The following is an 8,965-nucleotide window of genomic DNA, read 5'->3' as shown; positions in this document are numbered from 1 at the left end:
TCCATTTTAGTCTAAACCATTGTAACTTAATTTTCGGGGATATGTTTATTTTCCTTTAAATTCTGGGACAATTTCGTCATTTTAACGTTACTTTTAGTCACATCCATTTTGTCGTTGAGCATTTCCTTGATTATAGCTATTTATAGCATCATTACAATTATGCAAATTTTTGAACACCCCAGCAAGATTTCAGGTCTTGGTAATGCTTTATATATAAATCTCACGCTTGTGCTAGTGTATGTATGTCTCTGTTTCTGTTGTGTTTGACCCTCTACCATCATTGTCCTTGGACAATCCCACCATGTTCAATTCCCCTTGACGCTATACAGACCCACCATGTTCAATTTCCATATGTTCAATTCCCCTTGTCCCTAGAGTGACCCACACTTTATTCCCCCATGTTCAATTCCCCTTGAGGCTAGAGTGGCCCAGGGTTTTTTCTCCATGTTCAATTCCCCTTGAGGCTAGAGTGGCCCAAGACTATTTCCCATGTTAAATTCCCTTGTCCCTAGACAGACCCAAACTCTATGTTAAATTCCCATTGTCCCTAAAGTGACCCACGATTTTTCTTCATGTTAAATTTCCATTGTCCCTAAAGTGACCCAGGGTGTTTTTTAATGCTAAGTCCCATTGTCCCTAAAGTGACCCCATTTACTACTATCGCTGCCCTAGAGTGTTGGTGTTTGTCATGTAAAATATTATACGTATCCAAATCTAAGTCTCGAACAGTATTCCAGTCTCCGCATCTTATAATTGATGAGTTTTTAAAAAATAAAATCTCCTCCTTTAACCTTCTAAAAAAGATAGGATTATCATCATTATAACCAAACAAATTCACGAGGGTTATTCTTTTGCCATTAATTGTAATAACTAAAATAATAAATCTCCCTTGACTGTCACATCTTTCTCTATGAATTATAAGTATAAAAGTATTTCTAAAAAATATTGCAACCCCAGCACTATTACTAGAGCAGTGGCTAAGTATACATTTGTATCCCCATTCAGCTGATTATTGGGAAATGGTCACTACCAAGAATACTATGTAGTCTACTTTCCAATCAGTTATTTCCGCATTTTAAGTCCATTGCGGATAAAGCTCAGTTTTCGGGGTTAATCCTAGGTTTTTTTCCCCCGGAATTATGTATCACCAGGTTGTCGATAGTGACCCACCTTTCAATATTTTTTCCCGTTATCAGTCGTGATGCCGCCCCATAGGTAATTGTGTAAGTTGAAACCTTCGAATATAATAGTGCGTGATCTTGAATTGCTAAGCATTGATTTGTAAAAGTTGATATTAGTCGAATTATTCCCTCTGGGGTCATAGATATTGAAAACTTCTAAATTAATGTTTGTTACCAATCATGACATTGACCGATTGGCATTCGAGGGTTTCATAGGTTTCCATAAATATGTTCGCCCTAGAGTGACATTCGCTAGGTTGTGGCTGGCGCAAATAACAAGCCTCCCTCATTTTTCCATTAGTGCGATATGTATTGAAGGATTTGGAGTAGCCAGGGATTTTGAGAGAAAATTTGGGGTTAAGGTGGGTCTCTTGGATACAACTGATATCCAGTTTATGCTTTTCCCTACTTAACTTAAGGATTAAATCGGGGACATTAGTAATAAGTCCCCTGTAGTTATAGTGCCAAATGTGACATTTCTGGCGGCTTTCCATAGCATTCCTTGGGTTTAATACTTACACCTTCGCTCATTAATTTATTTCCTACTCCCTTTCTGTCATGTATTTGTCCAAAAGTTAACATTAGGATTTGTATGTTATGTTGAACTGATATTTTGTTATCGAGTGTGAGGTGTAGTACTCCAATGAACAGGTCCCTAATATATAAAACAAAATTAGATAGGGTGAAATACGATTCCTGATACTCCCAATGGAATTTTCTGTTTGAGTAGATACAGCCTTATGTATAAATGGTTTCTTTTGTATGTTTGTTGATGTATCTTGCCTGGTGTCTACATTTCCCTTTAGTTGATCCTTGCTGTGCATATTTATTAATCTTGATTTGCTTATTGGTTGTTTCTGTACTTTTTCCCGTGTCATGTATTTCCTGGTATATTTTTATTTGCCTTCTGTCCAATTGCTTCCAGACTGATCGTTCGTTCGCTTGTTCCATTAAAGTCGCCTTCGCACATGGGGCATTAGTTCTGTTCCTGAGTGTCAGAATATAGTCGTAGGGGAGGGAAGGGAGCCTCTTCCCCAACGCTTGTATGCACGAAAATGTACATCTTAATTTTGTCCCATTCAAGGACAATAAAGTCCCAAGGGACATACAATGTGCGCGAATAAATACACACATACTCACCCTTGGTGATTTGGACTCAGAGTGTAGAGAGGGACACGGTAGGATGGCGCAATGCTCACTGAAGTTTCCTGAAACGCCTTGGTGTACTGTAATCAAATTAAAGCCAAGTTGTATTAATACGTATTTCCTATTGCTAATTTTGGTGTTTGCCACCATTGTAATTAGTGTTAAGTATTCCGCAGGTATCAATTTTCCTACTTTTCATAGGTTATGAAATGGATAGCTAAGAGCATCTCCAATTTAAAATAAATTAAAAATATAAAGTTGTTAGGTCAGAGTGACCAAATAATTTTTAAACCAAGTTAGGTGTATTTGGCTTAAAATAAATTTGGAATGGTAAGCTGAAGGATCGAGCTTAGTTGTTTGGTTTTATCGAGTCGGCAAAGCATGTCATTTTAAAAAATAAAAACCTTTATAAGTCAACTAATGAAAGCCTTTAAAAGTAATGAGATTATATCTCTGGAAATAAAAAAAGGTTTTATGTGTTCTGGTGGATAGAACACTTTTCCCATTCCTTAATGTTCTTTTACAGCGACTATATTTCCTAACATCATGTCCTCCCATTGGTGGTGATGTTGGATGGCATGTATCTGTACCTGTATATTGTGAATTTTTTTACAGTTCATTGACGATCAGGGCCACGACTGGGATCGGGCATTTGAAGAATTGACACCCTAGGGTACTGATGTTATCTGTCTGCCGATTTTCTTGTATTAACTTCTTTTAAGTTTTCGCGCTCTGATTACTATCGTAGTATATTTTCCGAATCAGTTCTATTGCTCTGATTGTCTCGGTGTGTTGTAGAGTTGTGTCATAGTTGTCTAATAGGTGTGCTAACCCCTAAATATTGAGCTGGTCAAATGTGTAATTTACTACTTCTGCTCTCTGTCGAGTGCTCATCTTGATTTGGTGTTGCCCTTTCCTTGCCTTGCCTTTCTTTTAGTTTCTTGGTCTTGACCTATTGCTATGTTGCTATGGTGTACAATAGTTGTTTCCAGTCTTTAGTTGTTTTCATCTGTTCGGTTATTTTTTTTAAGGTTTGAGTTGTTGCAGTAGCGCCCGTTTTCTAAGAGTTTCTGTTTTATTTTGCCTTGGTTCTCTTACTTCCAAAAAAGTTGTTGATACTGACTGTACTGATGCTTTTTCAATGGTGTTGTTTTCATGGGGGAAATCAGCAATCTCCTTTCGGATGGCTCCTGTCCAAGACCCATTCCTGGAGTTACCATTACGCCAAATGCTGTTTGTGTTGTTGGTATTATTGCTGCTGTAGTTATTTGTGTCGGTTTACTGTTAGTGGATGATAATCGGAAATTCTTATTTTGGTTAGGTCTATCCGTAGTTATCATAATCTCAGTTGCCTCGATATCCGAGCGCTCCAAACAGGGGCGTATTAACCATTAAGCAGACTAAGCACGTGCTTAGGTCACCAGGGCCAAAGGGGGCACCACAAAGTTGAGAAAAGGGTGAAAAGAAAAAAACGAATGAAGATTTGTAAAAAAATTGATAAAACTAGTGCAGATTGATCATAATGTTCTGTTTCTTGATCATGGTGCACCCTAGGGTTATCTTCCCAGGTGTACGTGGAAAGGAGGGGGGCACCAAGATTTGTTAGTGCTTAGGACACCAGTGAGCCTTAATCCACCCCTGGCTCCAAACTAATATATTTCTTAACATCCTATATTAAATTCCTATATCAATTAATTAACAGCGGAATTTGATGATACTGGCTTAAGTCTTTATAAATGGCACTAAAACCAAACATTTTGGCGCGAATTGGTTTAATAATAACAACAACAGTTACAACAATAATCCAATGGATTTATAAAATGGTGTCGTGTTCCTCCCTATCTAAATTTTCCCTAAAACTGAGTAATTTAACTAACTTTCTATTTCTAATCTAATCAATATCTATATATGTTCTTAGCTTTATGATTTCTAAATATAGAATCATGAATTTGACCACAGACTGCACAGGCGATACACGAAGGTTTAAATCAAAACGCAAACCTTAACATAACAAATTTTTCTGTTTCCCAGATCCTAAATAATTCACTAACTGAGGGTGATGTCAAATCAGCTTGGCAGACTGCCGGTCCTCGTCTGCAGGCCAACAGTTTGGCAGGCTGCTATGCGGGCTGTTGGTCCTCTTCTGCTGGTCGAACTGCATGACGGGATGTCTTGATTTCGCATGCTAAGTGTGGTGGTGGTGTGATGAAGGCAGCAGCAGAGAGGGTGAACAGACCATTTGCTGAAAGGTCCATTTGTGAAAAATAAAGCTTCTTACGAAAACGAAAAGAATACGGTCAATAACACAAAAAAGAAGCCTCTAGCTAAAACCGAGAGTTTCTCTAATTGGGTTAGTTTTTTGTTAATCCATCTTTGTGTTTGTGTTTTTCTAAATTTGTGTGTTTTGGTTACCCACCGTGCCACTCATTTGTGGTCGCAACCTCTCTGCTGCTATAAATGTGTGAGTATCAATATCTGTACCAAAGATTCTATTAAGTCCTATACGATATCGAGATCAAGAATCATGTAAATTTATTGTTATAAATCTGTGTGGAGCAGATTGAGCTTTTGAAAAAAAATTCTAAATCTAATCATGTCCATATCTCCTGAACACCAAGTCTGATGAATATTTTGCAGAGTATCTGTATCGACTCGATTAAATACAACTAAACTATTGCAGTTATCTCTGATCAATTTATGTATTTGTATATATGGCTGAGTAACATAAATCACTTCTGTGTTTTTATGCCTGCCTCGAGAAAGTATCCGAGCTGGATTTGATTGTTTGTCCAGCATCACATCATCTTATACTACGAGATTATTAATAAATCCATCGAGGTCATCTACAGATGTGGCTTCATCAATATCGGTGATAAAATTAATAATATTATTGCCGTCCTCGTCCAACAATTTTGCATTTTCATTAAAATCTTTAAGTACATCATAACATCTCTGATCATCTACGGATGGATAAATTAGATATAGCTTCGCCCACTTGAGCCATCTCATTATCAAATTAAGCAATAATTGTGTTTTACCCGATCTGGATTAACGCTGAAATATGTTTTACTGACTCTTGCGTTCGTGTCGCTGAGAAATCAATGACATCTATGTTATACAAATATAATAAATAATATGGATTTATATTGCGTTCGATGTAGAGCATCCACCCCCACATGCGGAATAACAACAATAATGACAAAAAATAAAAAGCGTGCACTTACAGGTAAATGTGTAAAATGTGGTACCAAAAAATATAAATTTATTTCTAATAATACAATAGGTGGTGATATCGCTACTTCATTGGTAAAAGTACCAGGAACTCCATGGGTTAAATACCCAGGAGAAAAACATCTTCCAGGATATAATTATTGTGGTCCTGAAACCCGACTTGATATCCGACTTGACGAACGAGATTAACCAATACCTGGAGAATATACATTAAATGCGATTGATCAAACATGTCATGTTCATAATGTCGCGTATACAAATCCAGATTTACAACGTCATATTATAGATATGAAGTTGACACACTCGTTAAATTCCATAAAAATAGATCGTTCAAAGAATCAATAGCTAATTGGTTGATAAGATCCGCGATGAAAAGAAAATTAGTATTAGGGGCTGGTAATTAATCATATGATTATTAAAATAATGGAATCGATATATTATAGCCCAAGAGGATAGTGGAGGGGTAGAGCAGTGATTAGTAAACTTGCTGATACAGCAAATGTTACCAGTTATGTTACTGAAAATGGTTAGCACGACAAATTTTCTACCACCACTTGAAAAAAGTCAGCATGCACATTTTGACGTCAGCACTCCTAATGAAGTTCATCAAGCAGATATTTTGTTTATCCACAAGATACTATTAAAATTGGTAGACTTCAATCACGTACATACAAATACACGTTGACTGTCGTTGACGTTGCAAGTAGGTATACGGAAACAGAACCACTATCAACTAAAACAGCTACTGAATTTTCTTCTGCTTTTGAACGAATTTATCAACGAGGACCCTTGGGTTGGCCAAAGTTACTACAGGTTTATCCTGGCAAAGAATTGCTTGGTGCAGTATCATCTCTGATTAAAAAAAAACAACATAACGTCAAAATCAGACGAGCACATACTGCAATTCATCGTGATCAGGCAATTGTTGAACTATTTAATCGAACATTTGCTGAGTGGTTATTTGGATATCAGTATGCAAAGGAAATAATTCAGAAAGATATGAGATCTCGCAAAGCGGTTGAAAGATTATCAAGTCTGATAGCTGCCCTAAGTAATGAAATTACTCGAAGTACTGCCATGAAACCTATTAATGCGATTACAAAACACATACATATACAGCGACATGAATTTTCAAAACAACCAGTACTAGGTAATGTTACTGTAAGATATTTATGTAAACCCGGTGAACTTAAAGGTGGTAAAAGAGAGTGACTGATCCTGTTTGGAATATTACGACACATAACATTTCTAGCGTGGTAACATCTACGAGTAAACCTTCAATCTACAGATTAGTTTCAACTGCTTCTCAACGTGGATTTGTACGTGAACTATTACAAATAATTCCTGAAGATACACAATTACCACCGCATTCACTTTTGTAAATTAGCACCTCGACGTCGATTACGTTCAAGACAGGTCAGCATCACATTTTCACGTGCATGACCAAAATCACTATTAATTCTGTCCACGGTAAATTGTCTTGGATTATTATTTGAATACTGCCACAACATTACTTTATTACGGCTTGGACAATGATTATTCAGATGTTGTTTTAATGTCATGATTAATTAAGCATCGAGATCATAGTCGTGCTTTTTTTTGTCACACTGTTTATAACTAATTTTTTCTTACTATATCATTATGAATAACATCGCTATTGCCAGCAGTTTCCGTAAACTCTGTAATAACCCTCCGCAACTGAGATATTCTTCTGACTCGAGACACTGCGAGATAAATTAACTTTGACCATTCGATACGATCATCGACGATCCAAACATTGTATCAGAGATGGTTAATCGTTGTGATGAATGAATCGTCATTGCGTATCCTAGCGTCCATTGAGTTTTCTCCATAGTTAACGCGCTCTTGACAACACTGACATGAACTAAAACAATATTATTCAATACAAAATTTTGTTTTTCTGGCGATCCTGGTATAGCAACGTCGATATTTTATCGTCGCGTATCTGCTGTTCGATAACACATTGGTACGGGTAGATTTTAAAAATATCTTTATGTAATAAAAATAATTGTTGTTGAAGTGTATCACGAACTATCTTTACTTGCAACTGTCAAATCATTTGGTCTCCATAAATTCCAAAAGTGTTAATAGGAGTTTCTGAAATTATTTCACGCATTATTTCACATTGATTTTTATTCGATTGTAGTCTGATTAATTTCTTAAACTCTCTTAATTCTGAATCAAGTGCTCTATGATCATCAATTATTTCTTCATAATAATCTACAAAATTCCTCAGCCATTTATGTGGAGACAATCCAATAAACGGTGGCGGTTGACCGTGATCGTCGCACATTATTACAGCAGGCCCCTGCGCTGCACCTAACTGCACTTTTATAGAACTTCATAATTTATTTAGGTTACCTTTGCATTGCTTACTGGTTCTTGAACAATTAAGTGGTGGTGGTGTTACATTACATTTGCTTATTATTTTATGTATTGTCGCTATATTTACATGGCATTATATGAGGTATTATAGTCAGCATAACTGACGTAAAAGCAATATGAATGACGTTTTGGCTGTTGTTAGATCCGAGTCTGCTCACCGGCAGAACCGGGCCTTATGCAGTCCGAATTCTCTCGTTTCCCATCATTCGACACATTTCATGGCCCCTTAGACATGGCCCACTTGGTTCCGAGTTTTATTTCCAATAATATGAGGTATGGAGAATGAGTAAAGTTAGTCGCGCGACGATGCCTGGTGAGTACTAAAATGCCCCATTTTCCCAATGTCTTTAAGAAATTGTATGATATTAAGGGATATTAAACCACTGTTTGTGTTAGAGGTTTCCAAAAATCCCGGATAATCTACTGATGCTCTTATTTCTTTCTGATTTTCCTTAAGTTACTTCCATTGTATATTATATCTGGAACACATATTAAACAGATGGTTTAAGTTTTCTGGAGTCCGTTAAAATGGACATTTCGTATTTCCAGTGTTATTGTCGCCAGATATTTTCCGAAGCTGCTTGCTAATTTTGTTTTCCCAGTTCTTATTTTATTAATGATTTTTCCATCCTCGTTATTTACTAATTTTGGGGGCTGAATATTTCTTCTAATTTCACTTTGTATGGAGCACAGTGTGCATCCTTTGTTAGTGTTCCTCCTGTTGTCATTTATTATCAATTTTCTTTTTAATGGTACTATATATTTCACACACACTGTATTTAAGTGGTATCGGGTCTGGGTACTAAAGTTTCTGTTTGGTAACTTGATCTGCTTTTTCGTTGTCAACTATTTCATCATAGATGTGTAATTGTTCTTTTTTCAACCGCCATACACCCCATGATGACTCAGTGCTGATATTTTGATGTTTTAACAAATTTGCGTGTTTCTTATTGATATAAAATGAATCCGTCGCTACTCAAACGGCAAATTTAGGAAATCTG

This window comes from Sinohyriopsis cumingii, chromosome 15 (assembly GCF_028554795.1).
Source record: "Sinohyriopsis cumingii isolate HCF-2022 chromosome 15, ASM2855479v2, whole genome shotgun sequence".
Classification (NCBI taxonomy): domain Eukaryota; kingdom Metazoa; phylum Mollusca; class Bivalvia; order Unionida; family Unionidae; genus Sinohyriopsis; species Sinohyriopsis cumingii.
This window is presented reverse-complemented; position numbering follows the sequence as displayed.